The sequence below is a fragment of the Ambystoma mexicanum genome, chromosome 2p, assembly GCF_040938575.1.
Source record: "Ambystoma mexicanum isolate Mex_15411 chromosome 2p, UKY_AmexF1_1, whole genome shotgun sequence".
Lineage (NCBI taxonomy): Eukaryota > Metazoa > Chordata > Amphibia > Caudata > Ambystomatidae > Ambystoma > Ambystoma mexicanum.
Window position 1 is genome coordinate 628,686,491 of NC_090923.1, and position 26,867 is coordinate 628,713,357.

The following is a 26,867-nucleotide window of genomic DNA, read 5'->3' on the forward strand; positions in this document are numbered from 1 at the left end:
TGTGTCTCTACTTGTCACCCTCGACCTGGTGTTGCACTGGCAGCAATTTCCTCAGAGGCTCCTCAGTTACCTCCTGAATACCTAGAATTCCAAGATGTTTACCGGAAGGATCAGGCTAACTCTCTACCTCCTCATAGGTCTTATGACTGCCAGATAGACCTGATACCTGGATCTACTCCTCCTTGTAGTAGAATTTATGCCCTCACCGAGCCTGAGAATCTTCACCTCCGACAATACCTGGATCAATACCTAGCGAATGGGTTTATTCGTCCTTCCAAGTCCCCTGCTTCCTCAGCTTTGTTCTTCGTTCCAAAAAAAGAAGGGGACCTTAGAACTTGTATAGATTATCGCGCCCTGAACCAGATCACCGTTAAGAATAGATATCCATTACCTTTGATCCCTGAACTCCTGGACCAAGTCAGAAAAGCATGCATATATACAAAGCTGGATCTTAGAGGAGCCTACCACTTGGTACGAGTAAAAGAGGGCGATGAATGGAAGACGGCCTTCCGCACCAAGTATGGGCTATTTGAATATCAGGTCATGCCCTTCGGACTTTGCAATGCCCCGGCCGCCTTTCAATATTTTATGAACAATGTCCTCAGAGAGCTCATAGATGTGTGTGTTGTTGTTTACATTGACGACATCCTCGTTTATTCTTCATCAGAAACTGAACATCGGAAACACGTGAAAATGGTCCTCGAGAGATTGCGTCAACACAAACTTTTCGCTAAGTTGGAAAAATGTGTTTTCAACGTGACTGAAGTTGAATTCTTGGGATTCATATTATCACCTAGCGGAGTGCGTATGGATTCAAAGAAGGTCGATGCAATTCTCAAATGGCCATCGCCATCCTCCGTAAAAGGTGTTCAAAGCATGTTAGGCTTCGCTAACTTTTACCGCAGGTTTATCCCCGAATTCTCTCGAATAGTCCAGCCCATCACCGCCTTGTTAAAGAAAAACAAACGTTTTGAATGGTCTACCGAGGCGGAACAAGCTTTCCAGAATTTGAAGACTAGATTTATCTCTGCACCGATCTTAAAACATCCTCGCCCAGAACTCCCCTACATCGTTGAAACTGATGCTTCGAGCCTTGCCATGGGGGCAGTTCTATCACAAAAGGACCCAGTAACAGTCATGATCTCTGCTTCCAAGAGGTCAGGACTTGCCCAACTCCCTTGGAAGCAGACCCATAACCCAGGTTCCGAGCGCCAGCCGGTCCCAATTGGGACCTTTTGGACTCTGTCCTGGCGCCGGTGGCGCCAGGCTCATAAATGTGCCCAGTCCCAGCGCTGGAAGCGCCGGGCTCATAATGCTTGGGTGGACTTACCTGCGGCAGACAATGCTGCTTACTTACCTGCCAGTTGAGCCTCTGATCCTCTTCTGTTTGGGACTACTTTTCCTGTTGGGTGGGGCAGGAGCCACTCCCTAGGTTCAGAACCCTGGAACTCTTCTGGAAAGCAGGGACTCTTTTCTTTCCTAGGCGTGGCTGTGGAAGGAGACACCTAAGCACTACAGGAGGCTATTTAAACCACACCCGATGGATGAATCTTGCTTTGCGTTATTCTGCATCCTCTGCAGCAGAACGCTCATCGTGTCTTCTGCATCTGATCCTGGGCCTAAGGAAAAAGGCTTACCATCCTGAATCCAGTCTTCAGCAACACCTACAAAGACAAGAAAGAACAGGTTAGCATTACGGTCTTCAGTGACAGCTCTCCTTTTACCTGATCCATCGGTTGTCATCAACGCTCCACTGCATTCCGGCATCTGAAAGACAAAAGCTTACCAATTCTGCGCACGCTCCGGAGGCCTTCGGCGCTGCATCCCGCATCTGAAAGATAAAACAAGGTGCGTTTAAAGACTTTGGGGAACTTAAATACTCACGAGCCATTACTCCATTCACATCTAACCCAGTGGGTATTCCGGCACCCTGCAGCCACTCCGAACTTATACCTGCAAAGAAAAAAGACAGTTAGTGCGCGCCGTGAAGCAGGCAGCAAGCGCTTACTTACGGGCTTCAAGGCGCTTCTATTCATCACACGGGCTCCATCTTCGCCATCGCCGGAACCCTGCAAAACAAGATACAACATTACTAAAGACTTTTAAAGACATTTGAATTACTCGAAACTTACCGTGCGTGAAGAAAACGACGGACAGCAGTCCTCTGAAGTCAAGAGGCCTGCTTCCCTTATCCAGTGAGGAAACTGGTTTCAGCACCCTGCTCCGAAGCAGATGGAGAGCACGGCGTTCACTTACCTAAGGTGAGCGCGTTAACCTTTGGAGTCCTACAGGAGAAGAGAAAGGGAAGAAGAGAGAGACATTCAATAACCCAGTTCATTAATCCCATATTTTCTATCTGCAGACACCTTACCCTTCAAGTCAGCCATACAGTGCAAAGGGGTCCAGCCCAAAGAGCCAGCCGTGTGTTACACATCACCTTAGAAGATACGGTATACGCCCAGTCAAGACCGGCGCCTCTACGGGAATCAGGTGAGCGTTACAGAACGCAAAGCCCACCACAAAACTCCCGTCCAGGCGCTATGGAAACCTCGGATACCGACCAGCTAGCCCAGTTGCTTGGGGAACTAAGGGCAGAAGTGCATGCAGCCCGTCAGGAAACCAACGCTCTAAAAAGGGAACTGATTATTTCCAAGGAGCGAACAGATGATCTCGCTAGGCAATTGCTACAGTCACAAGCCGGACAGACCCCGTTACCCTCATCTGGGGGAAATCTTCCTTCTACATCCTCTATGAGTCCAGTGCAGATCAACCTACCTGGGAATGTACCTCTGGCTCCGCCCGAACGATTTTCTGGTGACCCAAAGAGGTTTGCAGTATTTATCAATCAGTGTCGGTTGCATTTCTTATGCCGGCCAGCAGCATTTCCAACTGATCAGGCTAAAGTAACTTTCGTGCTTTCGTACCTTAGTGGTAATGCGGCAGACTGGTCGATCCCTCTAGTAAATCAAGATGATCCGGTCCTCCATGATTTTCAAGCTTTTCAGCTCAGTATGGAAAAACTTTTCGCAAGACATTCACAGGGGCAGGCTTTGGACAATGAGCTTCTTTCGTTGCGACAAGGTAATCAAGACCTTTTGGCTTATATTGCATCTTTCAACCGACTGATAGTGGAAACTCAATGGCCTGAGGACAAAAGGATTACGCTGTTTTATAGAGGTCTACGTGGAGAGCTCAAAGATGTGTTAGCCCAAGTAGTGAATCCCCCACAAGATTGTTCGGACTATATAGATTTAGTTGTTCAAATAGATCACAGACTGCAGAACAGGAAGGCTGATCGTTCCAAGTTTGATGCTCGAGTATTTTCCAAACCGCCAACTCCTACCAAAGGAGTAGACTCCGGGGAACCCATGCAAGTAGGGGGCCTAAAAGGTCCTCTAACACAAAAGGAGCGGGAAAGAAGAAAACAGTTGCAATTATGCCTCTATTGCGGAAACTCAGGGCACTTTCTTCGAGACTGTCCGGTGAAACCTGCCAAGAAGGCAGTAGGAGCTGCAGTTACCAAAGTTACAAACTCAGAGCAGGGAAACGACCTCGCCCGACAAGAATAGAGGTCCTCTTGCCGAGCGTGAAAACTAGTTCCGTGACCTCGCATTTCGTGATACCTATGGTCCTCATTAGCCCTGATAATCCGGATCGATTACATGCAATTGAAGCTTACGTCGACAGCGGTGCCATCGGCAATTATGTGGATCATGCAATGGTTTTGAGGATGAATCTAACTCTTTGTCCCAAGGCTGTAAAGGACGTCATTACTACGGTGGATGGAACGGAGATAGCCTCCGGACCAGTAACGCATACCACTCAAGAAGTGACGCTCGTAAGTCAAGATGGACACCATGAGAAGATCGTGTTCGATGTGATCAAGGCCCCTCAGTTTCAGGTTATTCTAGGAATTCCTTGGTTAGAGAAACACAATCCTCTGATCGATTGGCGAGCAAGAACGGTCCAGTTTCCAGAATGTGTCTCTACTTGTCATCCTCCACCTGGTGTTGCACTGGCAGCTACTTCTTCAGAGACGACTCCCCAGTTACCTCCCGAATACCAAGAATACCAAGATGTTTTCCGGAAGGATCAGGCTAACTCTCTACCTCCTCATAGGTCTTATGACTGCCAGATAGACCTGATACCTGGATCTACTCCTCCTTGTAGTAGAATTTATGCCCTCACCGAGCCTGAGAACCTTCACCTTCGTCAATACCTGGATCAATACCTGGCAAATGGGTTTATTCGTCCTTCCAAGTCCCCTGCTTCTTCAGCTTTGTTCTTCGTTCCAAAAAAGGAAGGAGACCTTAGAACTTGTATAGATTATCGCTCCCTGAACCAGATCACCGTCAAGAATAGATATCCGTTACCTTTGATCCCTGAACTCCTGGACCAGGTTAGAAAAGCATGCATATATACAAAGTTGGACCTTAGAGGAGCCTACCATTTGGTTCGAATAAAGGAGGGCGATGAATGGAAGACGGCCTTCCGCACCAAATATGGGCTATTTGAATATCAGGTCATGCCCTTTGGACTTTGCAATGCCCCGGCAGCCTTTCAATATTTTATGAACGATGTCCTCAGAGAGCTCATTGATGTGTGTGTTGTTGTTTACATTGACGACATCCTCGTTTATTCTTCATCGGAATCTGAACATCGGAAACACGTAAAAATGGTCCTCGAAAGATTGCGTCAACACAAACTTTTCGCTAAGTTGGAAAAATGTGTTTTCAACGTGACTGAAGTTGAATTCTTGGGATTCATATTATCACCTAGCGGAGTACGTATGGATTCAAAGAAGGTCGATGCAATTCTCAAATGGCCATCACCATCCTCCGTAAAAGGTGTGCAAAGCATGTTAGGCTTCGCTAACTTTTACCGTAGGTTTATCCCCGAATTTTCTCGAATAGTCCAGCCCATCACTGCCTTGTTAAAGAAAAACAAACGTTTTGAATGGTCTACCGAGGCGGAACAAGCTTTCCAGGATTTGAAGACTAAATTTATCTCTGCACCAATCTTAAAACACCCTCGCCCCGAACTCCCCTACATCGTGGAAACTGATGCTTCAAGCCTTGCCATGGGGGCAGTTCTATCACAAAAGGACCCGGTAACCAATCAGTTGCATCCTGTGGCATTTTGGTCCCGCAAATTCTCGCCTCCTGAAATCAATTACACGATTACTGACAAGGAACTTCTGGCTATCAAGTCTGCTTTTAAGGCTTGGCGGCATTATCTGCTGGGGGCCCGACACACCGTTACTGTGATTACGGATCACCGAAACCTGCAATATTTGAAAACTGCAAAAGCCCAATCCTCTAGACAACTCCGTTGGGCATTATTCTTTGCCGAATTTGACTTTATAATTACCTATCGACCCGGTACAAAAAACGGTAAAGCCGATGCCCTTTCTCGAATGGGAGTGGAAGAACACTTGATCAACCCTAAACCTGTACCTATCATTCCCGAACAAAGAATCCTGGGTGTAATCGCCACACAATCCATAGAGGAAGTTAAGGATAAAGCCAGGCAACTTGTAACTCCAGCAGACATACAGAGTTGGCATTTAAAAGGAAAGGACTTTGCAGTAAAGGACAACTTGTTGTATTTCCAAGAACGATTATACCTGCCCAGCACAGATTTACAGAAAAAAGTAATCTCTTGTTATCACGATTCTTTAATGGAAGGACATCCCGGTATGACCAAGACTTCAGAAAAGATCAAGCGCTACTTCTGGTGGCCGTCTTGGAAAAAAGATATCAGAGACTTTATAATGTCCTGCGGAGTATGCGCCCAAAACAAGAGTCAAAAGGAAAGACCAGCAGGCCTCTTACGCCCTATTGACATCCCACCTCGCCCTTGGCATACGCTTTCTATGGACTTCATCACCGATCTACCTCCATGCTCCGGATACAATACGATTCTAGTAATCGTGGACTTATTCTCCAAGATGGCGCATTTCATTCCGCTCAAAGGCTTGCCAACAGCAGCAACTCTGGCCCGTGAATTTCTGGAAAACATCGTCCGACTGCACGGTTTTCCTTCGGTTCTAATATCGGATCGTGGTAGTCAATTTATTTCTCATTTTTGGCGAAGTTGCTGTCGGTCGGCTCAAATTGATGTGAGACTATCGACCAGTCACCACCCTCAGACCGACGGACAAACCGAGAGGACCAATCAAACTCTGGAACAGTATTTACGCTGCATGCTGCAACAAACTGAAAAAACTTGGAAAGACATCCTTTGGATAGCCGAATATGCCTACAATAACTCTGTCCATTCGGGAACTGGGAAAACCCCGTTTTTTCTTTTATACGGCAGTCACCCTCGAACCTCGGAGTTGGATCCCCTCCAAGATCTTGAAACACCAGCAGTAGAATACCTGCATGCTACAATCACCCAAGCCTTTAAGGAAGCTGTTTCTCACCTTCAAAGGGCTAAAGAACAATACAAGAAAGGAGCAGATCAACATCGGAAGGAAGCCCCTCGATACCAAGTAGGGGATCAAGTCTGGTTATCTACCAAATATCTACCTCTAAAAGGGCCACGTACATTCAACCCAAGATACCTTGGTCCCTATTCCATCACTACCATAGTAAACCCAGTAGCGGTCAAGTTGGACTTGCCCCCGCACATGAAGATTCATCCGGTCTTCCACGTCTCTCTATTAAAACCCGTGCAACCTCAAACCCGACTAACTAAATCTCCAAAACCTATCCTAGTTGATGGAGAACTCGAGTTTGAAGTCAAAAGCATTCTGGACTCCAAGATCTCCAAATCTAAACTATTTTACCTAATTGACTGGAAAGGCTACGGCCCCCAAGAGAGATCCTGGGAACCTGCTGAATATGTCCACGCTCCTCGCCTAATCAAAAAATTTCATCGAACATTTCCTGACAAACCCAAACCCCCGGAGAAGCCCAGTTTAGGAGGGGCCTTGAGGGGGGGTACTGTCATGATCTCTGCTTCCAAGAGGTCAGGACTTGCCCAACTCCCTTGGAAGCAGACCCATAACCCAGGTTCCGAGCGCCAGCCGGTCCCAATTGGGACCTTTTGGACTCTGTCCTGGCGCCGGTGGCGCCAGGCTCATAAATGTGCCCAGTCCCAGCGCTGGAAGCGCCGGGCTCATAATGCTTGGGTGGACTTACCTGCGGCAGACCATGCTGCTTACTTACCTGCCAGTTGAGCCTCTGATCCTCTTCTGTTCGGGACTACTTTTCCTGTTGGGTGGGGCAGGAGCCACTCCCTAGGTTCAGAACCCTGGAACTCTTCTGGAAAGCAGGGACTCTTTTCTTTCCTAGGCGTGGCTGTGGAAGGAGACACCTAAGCACTACAGGAGGCTATTTAAACCACACCCGATGGATGAATCTTGCTTTGCGTTATTCTGCATCCTCTGCAGCAGAACGCTCATCGTGTCTTCTGCATCTGATCCTGGGCCTAAGGAAAAAGGCTTACCATCCTGAATCCAGTCTTCAGCAACACCTACAAAGACAAGAAAGAACAGGTTAGCATTACGGTCTTCAGTGACAGCTCTCCTTTTACCTGATCCATCGGTTGTCATCAACGCTCCACTGCATTCCGGCATCTGAAAGACAAAAGCTTACCAATTCTGCGCACGCTCCGGAGGCCTTCGGCGCTGCATCCCGCATCTGAAAGATAAAACAAGGTGCGTTTAAAGACTTTGGGGAACTTAAATACTCACGAGCCATTACTCCATTCACATCTAACCCAGTGGGTATTCCGGCACCCTGCAGCCACTCCGAACTTATACCTGCAAAGAAAAAAGACAGTTAGAGCGCGCCGTGAAGCAGGCAGCAAGCGCTTACTTACGGGCTTCAAGGCGCTTCTATTCATCACACGGGCTCCATCTTCGCCATCGCCGGAACCCTGCAAAACAAGATACAACATTACTAAAGACTTTTAAAGACATTTGAATTACTCGAAACTTACCGTGCGTGAAGAAAACGACGGACAGCAGTCCTCTGAAGTCAAGAGGCCTGCTTCCCTTATCCAGTGAGGAAACTGGTTTCAGCACCCTGCTCCGAAGCAGATGGAGAGCACGGCGTTCACTTACCTAAGGTGAGCGCGTTAACCTTTGGGGTCCTACAGGAGAAGAGAAAGGGAAGAAGAGAGAGACATTCAATAACCCAGTTCATTAATCCCATATTTTCTATCTGCAGACACCTTACCCTTCAAGTCAGCCATACAGTGCAAAGGGGTCCAGCCCAAAGAGCCAGCCGTGTGTTACACATCACCTTAGAAGATACGGTATACGCCCAGTCAAGACCGGCGCCTCTACGGGAATCAGGTGAGCGTTACAGTAACCAATCAGTTGCATCCCGTGGCATTTTGGTCCCGCAAATTCTCGCCTCCTGAAATCAATTACACTATTACTGATAAGGAACTTCTAGCTATCAAGTCCGCCTTTAAGACTTGGCGGCATTATCTTCTGGGGGCCCGACACACCGTTACTGTGATTACAGATCACCGAAACCTGCAATATTTGAAAACCGCAAAAGCTCATTCCTCTAGGCAACTCCATTGGGCACTATTCTTTGCCGAGTTTGACTTCATAATTACCTATCGACCTGGTACAAAAAACGGTAAAGCTGATGTCCTTTCTCGGATGGGAGTGGAAGAACATTTGATCAATCCTAAACCTGTACCTATCCTTTCCGAACAAAGAATTCTAGGTGTAATCGCCACACAATCCATAGAGGAAGTTAAGGATAAAGCCAGGCTACTGGTAACTCCAGCAGACATACAGAATTGGCATCTGCAGGGAAAGGACTTTACGGTGAAGGACAACCTATTATATTTCCAAGAACGGTTATACCTGCCCAGCACAGATTTACAGAAAAAGGTAATCTCTTGTTATCACGATTCTTTAATGGAAGGACATCCCGGTATGACCAAGACCTCGGAAAAGATCAAGCGCTACTTCTGGTGGCCGTCTTGGAAAAAAGATATCAGAGACTTTATAATGTCCTGTGGAGTATGCGCCCAAAACAAGAGTCAAAAGGAAAAACCAGCCGGCCTCTTACGCCCTATTGACATCCCGCCTCGCCCTTGGCATACGCTTTCTATGGACTTCATCACCGATCTACCTCCATGCTCCGGATACAATACGATCCTAGTAATCGTGGACCTATTCTCCAAGATGGCGCATTTCATTCCACTCAAAGGCTTACCAACAGCAGCAACTCTGGCCCGAGAATTTCTCGAAAACATCGTCCGACTGCACGGTTTTCCTTCAGTTCTAATTTCGGATCGAGGTAGTCAATTTATTTCTCATTTTTGGCGAAGTTGCTGTCGGTCGGCTCAAATTGATGTGAGACTTTCGACCAGCCACCACCCTCAAACCGACGGACAAACCGAGAGGACCAATCAAACTCTGGAACAGTATTTGCGCTGCATGCTACAACAAACTGAAAAAACTTGGAAAGATATCCTTTGGATAGCCGAATATGCCTACAATAACTCTGTCCACTCGGGAACTGGGAAGACCCCGTTTTTTCTTTTATACGGTAGTCACCCTCGAACCTCGGAGTTGGATCCACTCCAAGATCTTGGAACACCAGCAGTCGACCACCTGCATTCTACAATCACCCAAGCCTTTAAGGAAGCCGTTTCTCACCTTCAAAGGGCTAAAGAACAATACAAGAAAGGAGCAGACCAACATCGGGAGGAAGCCCCCCAATATCAAGTAGGAGATCAAGTCTGGTTATCCACCAAATATCTACCTCTAAAAGGACCACGCACATTCAACCCAAGATACCTTGGTCCCTAATCCATCACTACCATAGTAAATCCAGTAGCGGTCAAGTTGGACTTGCCCCCTCACATGAAGATACATCCGGTCTTCCACGTCTCTCTATTAAAACCCGTGCAACCTCAAACCCGACTAACTACATCTCCAAAACCTATTCTAGTTGATGGAGAACTCGAGTTTGAAGTCAAAAGCATCCTGGATTCCAAGATCTCCAAATCTAAACTATTTTACCTGATTGACTGGAAAGGCTACGGTCCCCAAGAAAGATCCTGGGAACCTGCAGAATATGTCCACGCGCCTCGTCTAATCAAATGATTTCATCGAACATTTCCTAACAAGCCCAAACCCCCGGAGAAGCCCGGTTTGGGAGGGGCCTTGAGGGGGGGTGCTGTCATGATCTCTGCTTCCAAAAGATCAGGACTTGCCTGACTCCCTTGGAAGCAGACCCATAACCCCGGTTCCGAGTGCCAGCCAGTCCCAATTGGGACCTTTTGGACCCTGTCCTGGTGCCAGTGGCACCAGGCTCATAAAGATGCCCAGTCCCAGCGCTGGAAGCGCCGGGCTCATAATGCTTGGGTGGACTTACCTGCAGCAGACCATGCTGCTTACTTACCTGCCAGTTGAACCCCTGATCCTCTTCTGTTCGGGACTACTTTTCCTGTTGGGTGGGGCAGGAGCCACTCCCTAGGTTCAGAACACTGGAACTCTTCTGGAAAGCAGGAACTCTTTTCTTAGGCGTGGCTGTGGAAGGAGACACCTAAGCACTACAGGAGGCTTTTTAAACCGATGGATGAATCTTGCTTTGCGTTATTCTGCATTCTCTGCAGCAGAACGCTCATCGTGTCTTCTGCTTCTGATCCTGGGCCTAAGGGAACAAAGGCTTACCATCCTGGAATCCAGTCTTCAGCAGCACCTGTAAAGACAAAGAAAGAACAGGTTAGCACTACGGTCTTCAGTGGCAGCGCATCTCTTACCTGGTCCATCGGCTGTCACCAACGCCTCGCCCTGCATTCCGGCATCTGAAAGACAAAGGCTTACCTACTCTTCGCATGCTCCGGAGGTCTTCGCACTGCATTCCGGCATCTGAAAGACAAAAGCTTACCAGCTCTTCGCACGCTCCGGAGGCCTTCGGCGCTGCATCCCGCATCTGAAACACAAAAGAAGGTGCGTTTAAAGACATTGGGCAACTTTATTACTCACGTGCCATTACTCCTTCCCACGCCGATTCCAGTGGGTATTCCAGCACTCTTCAGCTTCTCTAAAGCTACGAACTTGTACCTGCAAGATAAAAGGGACAGTTAGTGCGCATCGTGAAGCAGGCTACAAGCGCTTACATACGTGCTTCCAGGCGCTTCTATTCCTCACGCGGGTTCGAACCTCAACTCTCATCAGCCTGCCATCCGCCATCGCCGGAACCCTGCAAAACAAGAGATATCATTACAAAAGACTTTTAAGACATTTGAAGTGCCCAGAACTTACCGTTCGTGCAGTTAACGACGGACAGCAGTCCTCTGAGGTCAAGAGGCCTGCACCCTTATCCAGTGAAGAAACTGGTTACGGCACCCTGCCCCGAGGCAGATGGAGAGCTCGGCGTTCACTTACCTAAGGTGAGGGTGTTAACCTTTGGGGTTCTACAGGAGAAGAGAAAGGGAAGAGGAGAGAGGCACCCAATAACCCAGGTTCATTAATCCCATATTTTCTATCTGCAGACATCTTACTCTTCGAGTCAGACATACAGTGCACAGAGGTCCAGCCCAAAGAGCCAACCGTGTGTTACACATCACCTTTGAAGATACGGCATTCACCCAGTCAAGACCGGCGCCTCTGCGGGAATCAGGTGAGCGTTACAACTGTGGGGCACCTGCCAGCAGGCCCCCACCCATGTCCAACTCATGTCTCCCACCACCCCCACCTCCCAGCACTGTGGGGCACCTGCCAGCAGGCCCCCACCCATGTCCAACTCATGTCTCCCACCACCCCCACCCCCCAGCAGTGCGGGTCACCCTCCACCAGACCCCCACCCATGTCTCCCACCACCCCCACCCCCCAGCACTGTGGGGCACCTGCCAGCAGGCCCCCACCCATGACTCCCACCACCCCCACCCCCCAGCAGTGCAGGGGCACCCACCACCAGGCCCCCACCCATGTCTCCCAGCACCCCCACCCCCCAGCCAGCAGGGGCAGCCTCCACCAGGCCCCCACCCATGTCTCCCACCACCCCCACTCCCCAGCCACCAGGGGCAGCCTCCACCAGGCCCCCACCCATGTCTCCCCCCACCCCCACCCCCAGCAGTGCAGGGGCAGCCTCCACCAGGCCACCACCCATGTCTCCCACCACCCCCACCCCCCAGCAGTGCAGGGGCACCCACCACCAGGCCCCCACCCATGTCTCCCAGCACCCCCACCCCCCACCCATGTGCAACTCATGTCTCCCACCACCCCCACCCCCCAGCCACCAGGGGCAGCCTGCACCAGGCCCCCACCCATGTCTCCCACCACCCCCACCCCCCAGCAGTGCAGGGGCAGCCTCCACCAGGCCCCCACCCATGTCTCCCAGCACCCCCACCCCCCAGCCACCAGGGGCAGCCTCCACCAGGCCCCCACCCATGTCTCCCACCACCCCCACCCCCCAGCAGTGCAGGGGCAGCCTCCACCAGGCCCCACTCATGTCTCCCAGCACCCCCACCCCCCAGCCACCAGGGGCAGCCTTCACCAGGCCCCCACCCATGTCTCCCACCACCCCCACCTCCCAGCACTGTGGGGAACCTGCTACCAGGCCCCCACCCATGTCTCCCACCACCCCCACCCCCCAGCAGGCCCCCACCCATGTCCAACTCATGTCTCCCACCACCCCGCCCCCCAGCAGTGCGGGTCACCCTCCACCAGGACCCCACCCATGTCTCCCACCACCCCCACCCCCCAGCCACCAGGGGCAGCCTCCACCAGGCCCCCACCCATGTCTCCCACCACCCCCACCCCCCAGCACTGTGGGGCACCTGCCAGCAGGCCCCCACCCATGTCCAACTCATGTCTCCCACCACCCCCACCCCCCAGCAGTGTAGGGGCACCCACCACCACGCCCCCACCCATGTCTCCCAGCACCCCTACCCCCAGCACTGTGGGGCACCTGCCAGCAAGCCCCCACCCATGTGCAATTCATGTCTCCCACCACCCCCAGCCACCAGGGGTAGCCTCCACCAGGCCCCCACCCATGTCTCCCACCACCCCCACCCCCCAGCACTGTGGGGCACCTGCCAGCAGGCCCAACCCGTGTCCAACTCATGTCTCCCACCACCCCCACCCCCCAGCACTGTGGGCACCTGCCAGCAGGCCCCCAACCATGTCCAACTCATGTCTCCCACAACCCCCACCCCCCAGCAGTGTGGGTCACCCTCCACCAGGCCCCCACCCATGTCTCCCACCACCCCCACCCCCCAGCCACCAGGGGCAACCTCCACCAGGCCCCCACCCATGTCTCCCACCACCCCACCCCCCAGCACTGTGGGGCAGCTGCCAGCAGGCCCCCGCCCATGACTCCCACCACCCCCACCCCCCAGCAGTGCAGGGGCACCCACCACCAGGCCCCCACCCATGTCTCCCAGCACTCCCACCCCCCAGCCACCAGGGGCAGCCTCCACCAGGTCCCCACCCATGTCTCCCAGCACCCCCACCCCCCAGCCACCAGGGGCAGCCTCCACCAGGCCCCCACCCATGTCTCCCCCCACCCCCACCAGTGCAGGGGCAGCCTCCACCAGGCCCCCACCCATGTCTCCCACCACCCCCACCCCCCAGCAGTTCAGTGGCACCCACCACCAGGCCCCACCCATGTCTCCCAGCACCCCCACCCCCCAGCACTGTGGGGCACCTGCAAGCAGGCCTCCACCCATGTGCAACTCATGTCTCCCACCACCCCCACCCCCTAGCCACCAGGGGCAGCATCCACAGGCCCCCACCCATGTCTGCCACCACCCCCACCCCCCAGCAGTGCAGGGGCAGCCTCCACCAGGCCCCCACCCATGTCTCCCAGCACCCCCACCCCAGCCACCAGGTGCAGCCTCCACCAGGCCCCCACCCATGTCTCCCACCACCCCACCCCCCAGCAGTGCAGGGGCAGCCTCCACCAGGCCCCCCATGTCTCCCACCACCTCCACCCCCCAGCCACCAGGGGCAGCCTCCACCAGGCCCCCACCCATGTCTCCCACCACCCCCACCCCCCAGCACTGTGGGGTACCTGCCAGCCGGCCCCACCCATGTCCAACTCATGTCTCCCACCACCCCCACCCCCCAGCACTGTGGGGCACCTGCCAGCAGGCCCCCACCCATGTCCAACTCATGTCTCCCACCACCCCCACCCCCCAGCAGTGCGGGTCACCCTCCACCAGGCCCCCACCCATGTCTCCCACCACCCCCACACCCCAGCCACCACTGGCAGCCTCCACCAGGCCCCTACCCATGTCTCCCAGCACCCCCAGCCACCAGGGGCAGCCTCCACCAGGCCCCACCCATGTCTCCCACCACCCCCACCCCCCTGCAGTGCAGGGGCAGCCTCCACCAGGCCCCCACCCATGTCTCCCAGCACCCCCACCCCCCAGGGGCAGCCTCCACCAGGCCCCCACCCATGTCTCCCACCACCCCCACCCCCCAGCACTGTGGGGCACCTGCCAGCAGGCCCCCACCCATGTCCAACTCATGTCTCCCACCACCCCCACCCCCAGCACTGTGGGGCACCTGCCAGCAGGCCCCCACCCATGTCCAACTCATGTCTCCCACCACCCCCACCCCCCAGAAGTGCGGGTCACCCTCCACCAGGCCCCCACCCATGTCTCCCACCACCCCCACACCCCAGCCACCACTGGCATCCTCCACCAGGCCCCTACCCATGTCTCCCAGCACCCCCACCCCCCAGCCACCAGGGGCAGCCTCCACCAGGCCCCCACCCATGTCTCCCACCATCCCCACCCCCCAGCAGTGCAGGGGCAGTCTCCACCAGGCCCCCACCCATGTCTCCGAGCACCCCCACCCCCCAGCCACCAGGGGCAGCCTCCACCAGGCCCCCACCCATGTCTCCCACCACCCCCACCCTCCAGCACTGTGGGGCACCTGCCAGCAGGCCCCCACCCATGTCCAACTCATGTCTCCCACCACCCCCACCCCCCAGCAGTGCGGGTCTCCCTCCACCAGGCCCCCACCCATGTCTCCCACCACCCCACCCCCCAGCCACCAGGGGCAGCCTCCACCAGGCCCCCACCCATGTCTCCCCCCACCCCCACCCCCCAGCAGTGCAGGGGCAAGCTCCACCAGGCCCCCACCCATGTTTCCCACCACCCCCACCCCCCAGCAGTGCAGGGGCACCCACCACCAGGCCCCCACCCATGTCTCCCAGCACCCCCACCCCCCAGCACTGTGGGGCACCTGCTAGCAGGCCCCCACCCATGTCCAACTCATGTCTCCCACCACCCCCACCCCCCAGCCACCAGGGGCAGCCTCCAACAGGCCCCCACCCATGTCTCCCACCACCCCCACCCCCCAGCCACCAGGGGCAGCCTCCACCAAGCCCCCACCCATGTCTCCCACCACCCCCACGCCCCAGCAGTGCAGGGGCAGCCTCCACCAGGCCCCCACCCATGTCTCCCAGCACCCCCACCCCCCCAGCCACCAAGGGCAGCCTCCACCAGGCCCCCACCCATGTCTCCCACTCTGCCGGCAGGCCCCCAACCATGTCCAACTCATGTCTCCCACCACCCCCACCCCCCAGCACTGTGGGGCACCTGCCAGCAGGCCCCCACCCATGTCCAACTCATGTCTCCCACCACCCCCACCCCCTAGCAGTGTGGGTCACCCTCCAGCAGGCCCCCACCCATGTCTCCCACCACCCCCACCCCCCAGCCACCAGGGGCAGCCTCCACCAGGCCCCCACCCATGTCTCCCAGCACCCCCACTCCCCAGCCACCAGGGGCAGCCTCCATCAGGCCCCCACCCATGTCTCCCACCACCCCCAACCCCCAGCAGTGAAGGGGCAGCCTCCACCAGGCCCCCACCCATGTCTCTCAGCACACCCACCCCCCAGCCAACAGGGGCAGCCTCCACCAGGCCACCACCCATGTCTCCCAGCACCCCCACCCCCAGCCACCAGGGGCCGCCTCCACCAGGCCCCCACCCATGACTCCCACCACCCCCATCCCCCAGCAGTGTGGGTCACCCTCCAGCAGGCCCCCACCCATGTCTCTCAGCACCCCCACCCCCCAGCCAACAGGGGCAGCCTCCACCAGGCCCCCACCCATGTCTCCCACCACCCCCCCCAGCCACCAGGGGCAGCCTCCACCAGGCCCCCACCCATGTCTCCCACCACCCCCACCCCCCAGCCACCAGGGGCAGCCTCCACCAGGCCCCCACCCATGTCCCCCAGCACCCCCACTCCCCAGCCACCAGGGGCAGCCTCCATCAGGCCCCCACCCATGTCTCCCACCACCCCCAACCCCCAGCAGTGAAGGGGCAGCCTCCACCAGGCCCCCACCCATGTCTCTCAGCACCCCCACCCCCCAGCCAACAGGGGCAGCCTCCACCAGGCCCCCACCCATGTCTCCCACCACCCCCAGCACTGTGGGGCACCTGCCAGCAGGCCCACACCCATATCTCCCACCACCCCCACCCCCCAGCCACCAGGGGCAGCCTCCACCAGGCCCCCACCCATGTCTCCCACCACCCCCAGCCACCAGGGGCAGCCTCCACCAGGCCCCCACCCATGTCTTCCAGCACCCCCACCCCCAGCCACCAGGGGCCGCCTCCACCAGGCCCCCACCCATGACTCCCACCACCCCCATCCCCCAGCAGTGCGGGTCACCCTCCACCAGGCCCCCACCCATGTCTCCCAGCACCCCCACCCCCCAGCCACCAGGGGCAGCCTCCACCAGGCCCCCACCCATGTCTCCCAAAAACCCCCACCCCCCAGCCCCCACCCATGTCTCCCACCACCCCCACCCCCCAGCAGTGCAGGGGCACCCACCACCAGGCCCCACCCTTGTCTCCCAGCACCCCCACCCCCCAGCACTGTGGGGCACCTGCCAGCAGGCCCCCACCCATGTGCAACTCATGTCTCCCACCACCCCCACCCCCCAGTCACCAGGGGCAGCCTCCACCAGGCCCCCACCCATGTCTCCCACCACCCCTACCCCCCAGCAGTGCAGGGGCAGCCTCCAACAGGCCCCCACTCATGTCTCCCAGCACCCCCACCCCCCAGCCACCAGGGGCAGCCTCCACCAGGCCCCCACCCATGTCTCCCACCACCCCCACCCCCCAGCAGTGCAGGGGCAGCCTCCACCAGGCCCCCACCCATGTCTCCCAGCACCCCCACCCCCCAGCCACCAGGGGCAGCCTCCACCAGGCCCCCACCCATGTCTCCCACCACCCCCACCCCCCAGCACTGTGGGGCACCTGCCAGCAGGCCCCCACCCATGTCCAACTCATGTCTCCCACCACCCCCACCCCCCGGCACTGTGGGGCACCTGCCAGCAGGCCCCCACCCATATCCAACTCATGTGTCCCACCACCCCCACCCCCCAGCAGTGCGGGTCACCCTCCACCAGGCCCCCACCCATGTCTTACACCACCCCCACCCCCCAGCACCAGGGGTAGCCTCCACCAGGCCCCCACCCATGTCTCCCAGCACCCCCACCCCCAAGCCACCAGGGGCCGCCTCCACCAGTCCCCCAACCATGTCTCCCACCACCCCCATCCCCCAGCAGTGCAGGGGCAGCATCCACCAGGCCCCCACCCATGTCTCCCAGCACCCCCACCCCCCAGCCACCAGGGGCAGCCTCCACCAGGCCCCCACCCATGTCTCCCACCACCCCCACCCCCCAGCACTGTGGGGCACCTGCCAGCAGGCCCCCACCCATGTCCAACCCATGTCTCCCACCACCCCCACCCCCCAGCACTGTGGGGCACCTGCCAGCAGGCCCCCACCCATGTCCAACTCATGTCTCCCACCACCCCTGCCCCCCAGCAGTGCAGGCCCCCACCCATGTCTCCCACCACCCCCACCCCCCAGCACTGTGGGGCCCCTGCCAGCAGGCCCCCACCCATGACTCCCACCATCCCCACCCCCCAGCAGTGCAGGGGCACCGACCACCAGGCCCCCACCCATGTCTCCCAGCACCCTCATCCCCCAGCCACCAGGGGCAGCCTCCACCTGGCCCCCACCCATGTCTACCACCACCCCCACCCCCCAGCCACCAGGGGCAGCCTCCACCAGGCCCCCACCCATGTCTCCCACCACCCCCACCCCCACCCCCCAGCAGTGCAGGGGCACCCACCACCAGGCCCCCACCCATGTCTCCCAGCACCCCCACCCCCCAGCGCTGTGGGGCACCTGCCAGCAGGCCCCCACCCATGTGCAACTCATGTCTCTCACCAACCCCACCCCCCAGCCACCAGGAGCAGCCTCCACCAGGCCCCCACCCATGTCTCCCACCACCCCCACCCCCCAGCAGTGCAGGGGCAGCCTCCACCAGGCCCCAACCCATGTCTCCCAGCACCCCCACCCCCCAGCCACCAGGGGCAGCCTCCACCAGGCCCCCACCCATGTCTCCCACCACCCCCACCCCCCAGCAGTGCAGGGGCAGCCTCCACCAGGCCCCCACCCATGTCTCCCAGCACCCCCAACCCCCAGCCACCAGGGGCAGCCTCCACCAGGCCCCCACCCATGTCTCCCACCACCCCCACCCCCCAGCACTGTGGGGCACCTGCCAGCAGGCCCCCACCCATGTCCAACTCATGTCTCCCACCACCCCCACCCCCCAGCACTGTGGGGCACCTGCCAACAGGAACCCACCCATGTCCAACTCATGTCTCCCACCACCCCCTCCCCCCAGCAGTGCGGGTCACCCTCCACCAGGCCCCAACCCATGTCTCCCACCACCCCCACCCCCAGCCACCAGGGGCAGCCTCCACCAGGCCCCCACCCATGTCTCCGACCACCCCCACCCCCCAGCACTGTGGGGCACCTGCCAGCAGGCCCCCACCCATGTCCAACTCATGTCTCCCACCACCCCCACCACCCAGCAGTGCAGGGGCACCCACCACCAGGCCCCCACCCATGTCTCCCAGCACCCCACCCCCCAGCACTGTGGGGCACCTGCCAGCAGGCCCCCACCCATGTGCAACTCATGTCTCCCACCACCCCCACCCCCCAGCCACCAGGGGCAGCCTCCACCAGGCCCCCACCCATGTCTCCCACCACCCCCACCCCCCAGCAGTGCAGGGGCAGCCGCCACCAGGCCCCCACCCATGTCTCCCACCACCCCCACCACTGTGGGGCACCTGCCAGCAGGCCCCCACCCATGTCCAACTCATGTCTCCCACCACCCCCAACCCCCAGCACTGTGGGGCACCTGCCAGCAGGCCCCCACCCATGTCCAACTCATGTCTCCCACCACCCCCACCCACCAGCAGTGTGGGTCACCCTCCACCAGGCCCCCACCCATATCTCCCACCACCCCCACCCCCCAGCCACCAGGGGCAGCCTCCACCAGGCCTCCACCCATGTCTCCCACCACCCCCACCCCCAGCACTGTGGGGCACCTGCCAGCAGGCCCCCACCCATGACTCCCATCAACACCACCCTCCAGCAGTGCAGGGACACCCACCACCAGGCCCCCACCCATGTCTCCCAGCACCCCCACCCCCCAGCCACCAGGGGCAGCCTCCACCAGGCCCCCACCCATGTCTCCCACCACCCCCACCCCCCAGCAGTGCAGGGGCACCCACCACCAGGCCCCCACCCATGTCTCCCACCACCCCCACCCCCAGCAGTACAGAGGCAGCCTCCACCCGGCCCCCACCCATGTCTCCCACCACTCCCACCACCCCGCCACCAGGGGCAGCCTCATAGCTCTCAACTCTCACGCTTTTGGCGGGTGTCACCCGCCTTGTAAACAGCTGACTCACCCGCCAAGCCTCCAGCACGCCCATTCATTTCAATGGGCGTCTCACCCGCCAAAACTAAAATCTGATGTTTTCACCCGCCTTCGCGACCCAAATGGTTGAGAGGTATGGCAGCCTCCACCAGGCCCCCACCCATGTCTCCCAGCACCCCCACCCCCCAGCCACCAGGGGCAGCCTCCACCAGGCCCCCACCCATGTCTCCCACCACCCCCACCCCCCAGCACTGTGGGGCACCTGCCAGCAGGCCCCCACCCATGTCCAACTCATGTCTCCCACCCCCGCAGCACTGTGGGGCACCTGCCAGCCGGCCCCCACCCATGTCCAACTCATGTCTCCCACCACCCCCACCCCCCAGCAGTGCGGGTCACCCTCCACCAGGCCCCCACTAATGTCTCCCAGCACCCCCACCCCCCACCACTGTGGGGCACCTGCCAGCAGGCCCCCACCCAAGGCTCCCACCACCCCCACCCCCCAGCAGTGCAGGGGCACCCACCACCAGGCCCCCACCCATGTCTCCCAGCTCCCCCACACCCCAGCCACCAGGGGCAGCCTCCACCAGGCCCCCACCCATGTCTCCCACCACCCCCCCCCCAGCCACCAGGGGCAGCCTCCACCAGGCCCTCACCCATGTCTCCCCCCACCCCCACCCCACAGTAGTGCAGGGGCAGCCTCCATCAGGCCCCCACCCATGTCTCCCACCACCCCCCACCCCCCAGCAGTGCAGTGGCACCCACCACCAGGCCCCCACCCATGTCTCCCAGCACCCCCACCCCCCAGCACTGTGGGGCACCTGCCAGCAGGCCCCCACCCATGTGCAACTCATGTCTCCCACCACCCCCACCCCCCCAGCCACCAGGGGCAGCCTCCACCAGGCCCCCACCCATGTCTCCCACCACCCCCAGCCACTAGGGGCAGCCTCCACCAGGCCCCCACCCATGTCTCCCACCACCCCCACCCCCAAGCAGTGCAGGGGCAGCCTGCACCAGGCCCCACCCATGTCTCCCAGCACCCCCACCCCCCAGCCACCAGGGGCAGCCTCCACCAAGCCCCCGCCCATGTCTCCCACCACCCCCAACCCCCAGCACTGTGGGGCACCTGCCAGCAGGCCCCCACCCATGTCCAACTCATGTCTCCCACCACCCCCACCCCCCAGCACTGTGGGGCACCTGCCAGCAGGCCCCCACCCATGTCCAACTCATGTCTCCGACCACCCCCAGCCCCCAGCAGTGCAGGGGCACCCACCACCAGGCCCCCACCCATGTCTCCCAGCACCCCCACGCCCCAGCACTGTGGGGCACCTGCCAGCAGGCCCCCACCCATGTGCAACTCATGTCTCCCACCCCCCAGCCACCAGGCGCAGCCTCCACCAGGCCCCCACCCATGTCTCCCAGCACCCCCACCCCCCAGGCACCAGGGGCAGCCTCCACCAGGCCCCCACCCATGTCTCCCACCACCCCCACCCCCCAGCAGTGCAGGGGCAGCCTCCACCAGGCCCCACCCATGTCTCCCAGCACCCCCACCCCCCAGCCACCAGGGGCAGCCTCCACCAGGACCCCACCCATGTCTCCCACCACCCCCAACCCCCAGCACTGTGGGGCACCTGCCACCAGGCCCCCACCCATGTCCAACTCATGTCTCCCACCACCCCCACCCCCCAGCACTGTGGCGCACCTGCCAGCAGGCCCCCACCCAGGTCCAACTCATGTCTCCCAACACCCCCACTCCCCAGCAGTGCGGGTCACCCTCCACCAGGGCCCCACCCATGTCTCCCACCACCCCCACCCCCAGCCACCAGGGGCAGCCTCCACCAGGCCCCCACCCATGTCTCCCACCACCCCCACCCCACAGCACTGTGGGGCACCTGCCAGCAGGCCCCCACCCATGTCCAACTCATGTCTCCCACCACCCCCACCCCCCAGCAGTGCAGGGGCACCCACCACCAGGCCCCCACCCATGTCTCCCAGCACCCCCACCCCCAGCACTGTGGGGCACTTGCCAGCAGGCCCCCACCCATGTCCAACTCATGTCTCCCACCACCCCCACCCCCAAGCAGTGTGGGTCACCCTCCACCAGGCCCCCACCCATGTCTCCCACCACCCCCACCCCCAGCCACCAGGGGCAGCCTCCACCAGGCCCCCACCCATGTCTCCCACCACCCCCACCCCCCAGCACTGTGGGGCACCTGCCAGCAGGCCCCCACCCATGACTCCCACCACCCCCACCCCCCAGCAGTGCAGGGGCACCCACCACCAGGCCCCCACCCATGTCTCCCAGCACCCCCACCCCCCAGGGGCAGCCTCCACCAGGCCCCCACCCATGTCTCCCCCCACCCCCACCCCCCAGCAGTGCAGGGGCAGCCTCCACCAGGCCCCCACCCATGTCTCCCACCACCCCCACCCCCCAGCAGTGCAGGGGCACCCACCACTAGGCCCCCACCCATGTCTCCCACCACCCCCACCCCCCAGCACTGTGGGGCACCTACAAGCAGGCCCCCACCCATGTCCAACTCATGTCTGCCACCACCCCCACCCCCCAGCAGTGCAGGGGCACCCACCACCAGGCCCCCACCCATGTCTCCCAGCACCCCCACCCCCCAGCACTGTGGGGCACCTGCCAGCAGGCCCCCACCCATGTGCAACTCATGTCTCCGACCACCCCCACCCCCCAGCCACCAGGGGCAGCCTCCACCAGGCCCCCACCCATGTCTCCCACCACCCCCACCCCCCAGCACTGTGGGGCACCTGCCAGCAGGCCCCCACCCATGTCCAACTCATGTCTCCCACCACCCCCACCCCCAAGCAGTGCGGGTCACCCTCCACCAGGCCCCCACCCATGTCTCCCACCACCCCCACCCCCAGCCACCAGGGGCAGCCTCCACCAGGCCCCCACCCATGTCTCCCACCACCCCCACCCCCACCCCCAGCACTGTGGGGCACCTGCCAGCAGGCCCCCACCCATGACTCCGACCACCCCCACCCCCCAGCAGTGCAGGGGCACCCACCACCAGGCCCCCACCCATGTCTCCCAGCACCCCCACCCCCCAGCCACCAGGGGCAGCCTCCACCAGGCCCCCACCCATGTCTCCCAGCACCCCCACCCCGAGCCACCAGGGGCCACCTCCACCAGGCCCCCACCCATGTCTCCCCCCACCCCCACCCCCCAGCAGTGCAGGGGCAGCCTCCACCAGGCCCCCACCCATGTCTCCCACCACCCCCACCCCCCAGCAGTGCAGGGGCACCCACCACCAGGCCCCCACCCATGTCTCCCAGCACCCCCACCCCCCAGCACTGTGGGGCACCTGCCAGCAGGCCCCCACCCATGTGCAACTCATGTCTCCCACCACCCCCACCCCCCAGCCACCAGGGGCAGCCTCCACCAGGCACCCACCCATGTCTCCCACCACCCCCACCCCCCAGCAGTGCAGAGGCAGCCTCCACCAGGCCCCCACCCATGTCTCCCACCACCCCACCCCACAGGCACCAGGGGCAGCCTCCACCAGGCCCCCAACCATGTCTCCCAGCACCCCCACCCCCCAGCCACCAGGGGCAGCCTCCACCAGGCCCCCACCCATGTCTCCTACCACCCCCACCCCCCAGCCACCAGGGGCAGCCTCCACCAGGCACCCACCCATGTCTCCCACCACCCCCACCCCCCAGCAGTGCAGAGGCAGCCTCCACCAGGCCCCCACCCATGTCTCCCACCACCCCCACCCCCCAGCACTGTGGGGCACCTGCCAGCAGTCCCCCACCCATGTCTCCCACCACCCCCACCCCCCAGCACTGTGGGGCACCTGTCAGCAGGCCCCCACCCATGTCCAACACATGTCTCCCACCACCCCCACCCCCCAGCAGTGCGGGTCACCCTCCACCAGGCCCCCACCCATGTCTCCCACCACCCCCACCCCCCAGCCACCAGGGGCAGCCTCCACCAGGCCCCCACCCATGTCTCAAACCACCCCCATCCCCCAGCACTGTGGGGCACCTGCCAGCAGGCCCCCACCCATGACTCCCACCACCCCCACCCCCACCCCCCAGCAGTGCAGGGGCACCCACCACCAGGCCCCCACCCATGTCGCCCAGCACCCCCACACCCCAGCCACCAGGGGCAGCCTCCACCAGGCCCCCACCCATGTCTCCCACCACCCCCACCCTCCAGCAGTGCAGGGGCAGCCTCCACCAGGCCCCCACCCATGTCTCCCACCACCCCCCAGCAGTGCAGGGGCACCCTCCACCAGGCCCCCACCCATGTCTCCCACCACCCCCACCACCCAGCACTGTGGGGCACCTGCCAGCAGGCCCCCACCCATGTGCAACTCATGTTCCCCAGCCAACATGTCATCACAATCTAGATCCCTGGTCCCTATGGTCAGCCTCCAAATGCAAAATACCCACCCAAGTATTGCATCCACCCACTCATAATTTGCAATTACATCACAGAACACCAATTGCAAGTTCCGAAACAAACACATTTCCCTCACATACACCCAATGGGTGTCAGTGAATCTCAAAACCCATATCATGAAATGCATGAAACCAATGAGATACCACACATTGAAGTTCACCAAAAAAATATGTATTAAAGGAAACATAAATAGAATCAAAAATAAAGAAACAGAAATGTGAATGTACAAAAATTAAAAGAAGCATGTCCGTGAAAAAAAGCAAAACCAAAAATAAAATTCCAAAGTAATGGTGTCCAAAGTCACTGTCCACAAAACAAAATCCAATGGGAAATAAAAAAGAAAGCCATTGCTCCATGGTTAAAATGTGAAAAAAAATACAATCCAACAGTGAACTATGTACATGGGAACAAGCCAGGGTCCATTATCCCAACAAAAGAAAGGAAACCTATCTAACTACACTAACTAATAAAATAAACTATATACAAAAATGGGGCCAATGTCCGAAAGGTCCAAATAAAATCAAAACAAAAATGAAACCTAACACTACCTACATAACTATGTACAAGGGCAGCGGGCTAGTTTGACGGCTCACTAGTGGATGTCCTGGGGCAGGGCATCATCGAACTCCTGCTCAATGTCCCGGAGGCGGTCCTCCTCCATGGCCCCGAGGGTCCGCAGGGCCGTCGACGTGTCCACCTCCAAACCCCTGCGGATTGCCTCGAGGCACTCGGCCCGCCTCAGGGCCCTTCTCCGCCCTGACCATTGTGAGCCGTGCCTCTTCCGCCCGCTGCCGCTCCGCATCTATGACGTGGCCCAACCGCTGCCACACGGAAGACGCTCTCTGTCCTGGGTCCTCCTGCCCTCTGGCCGATGCCTGCCCCTCCGATGTTGAAGGCCCCGAGCCTTCATGGCTCCCACCACGTTGCTGCTGCTGCTGTGCCTCTGCCCGTGCACTGCCTCCTGCTGCCTGCACATCCTCCGCCGGCTGGGGTGCAGTCGTTGATGTGGCCACCCCTGATGGACGTCCGACTCCCGACTGTGGCAGGGATGCATCCTCCACCAGCCTGGCCGCACCATCAGAGGCAGCTCCACAGGGCACCCAGGTGACTGATGGGTGGGGAGATGGCACGGAGAACGACTGGCGCGTAGGGGGTCCAGTTGAGGAGGGGGTCGTAGCAAGCCCTATCATACGGAGGACTCCGGCCTGGGTGACCTGTCCCAGCAGGCTGACGAGGTCAACGAGCCATTCGAGATGACGTGCAGTCTCCTCATGAAAAGACTGCAGGTCACCTTGCATGGCCCGTTGACACAACGCCACACCAGTCAGGACAGGCTCAACCCGGACCCGGATAGCCACGTCCGCAGGCAGAGGAAGGCCAGTTGACGTGAGCTCATCCCCTGCCTGAAAACAGGTCTGGACGTAGGCATCCCTGCTGGTGCAAGATGATGCAGGGACAGGATTGCACACAGGCACCTCCGCGGCGGCCTGTGCTGCCTCCTGTCCCTGGTCCTGCACTGCACCACTAGCTCCAGTGGGATCCCCACCTCCAGACCCCGTCTCTGGTGCTTGCACGGCCTCCTCCTCCACCAAACCCCCCACCAACCTGGATGACTCCGTGCCATCTTCCCCTGTTGGGCCCTATGGGGTCCCAGCTGCCCCTTCTGCTGCCGAGGAGTCCAACTCCAACCTCCGCCTCTTGGACCTCTCCCCGGCAGCTGCGGCCTGGGACGCGGCACCGGACTCCTCACTCCCCGACGAGATCACAACATGGGAGGGGAGCCGGGCCTTGCGTCTCCGGCTGGCGGTGGGATCCCCGCCGCTGTGCTCCACAGCACCTTCTCCGCCCTCTTCATCAGTTGACGCTGCAGACAGGGAGAAACAAAACACAGGCATCAGGGCACTGTACAATGGACACATACACACATGACAGTTGTACATGAGTGGCATTGGCAAACCTCAGACATGTCATCACAATCTCCAACACACATGTCATTTCAACTCGCACACATGAGCCATACCACAGCCATATCGCAACTGCCAGCACCATCCATACACATACAACAGCATGAGCAGGCAAAGGTGAGCCAGACATCACATGCAACACAGGAAGTGCACCACACATGTACACACACCACCACACTTGCATGCATGTGTACACCTCTGCCAAGTGTCGCAGTGTTCAGACGGGCATCCATGTCACATCTGCCAATCAGGCTTCCACATACCGCTGTCACATGCATCCATGTTGCATCCTTGTCAAATACACACACGTGCACATGTACACAGTGCTGATACATGCAGCCGAAAACAACATACATGCGTGACATCACGGACATGTCTACTTACATACACATTCATCCAAACATGTGTGCCCACACAACTGCATTTGGCATGCAAGCCTTCACACACAAGCACCATCCATGTCTCACACATTCCAGCCCTCGCATGTGTTAGCCCCACGGCCCTGTACACCCCCACCCATACTCGACCCCATACAAACAGATGTGCAACCTGCACACTACTGAAAAATCACCACACGCACTGCTCACAATCAGGATGCATGTACACTTACCGCTCGACTCCAGACGGGTCTGCCTCTCAAGGACCTGGACGTGGAGCGCTGGGGATATGCGTTCCAGGACCCTCATCTGTTCTTCCGACAAGTGGCCCCGGCGCCCCTTGGCATCCGCTGCCTTCAAGAGGCGCCGGGCCTTGTTCAGGGTCCTGGACCTGAAGTCCTCCCAGCGCTT

At 59.5% G+C, this 26,867-nt stretch overlaps 1 protein-coding gene across 3 annotated transcripts in view; it reads left to right on the top strand.

The window, feature by feature from the left end:
• Window positions 1–26,867, top strand: part of INKA1 (inka box actin regulator 1) — a 347,423-nt gene that overhangs the window by 18,031 nt on the left and 302,525 nt on the right. The gene's annotated exons all lie outside the window — the stretch shown is intronic.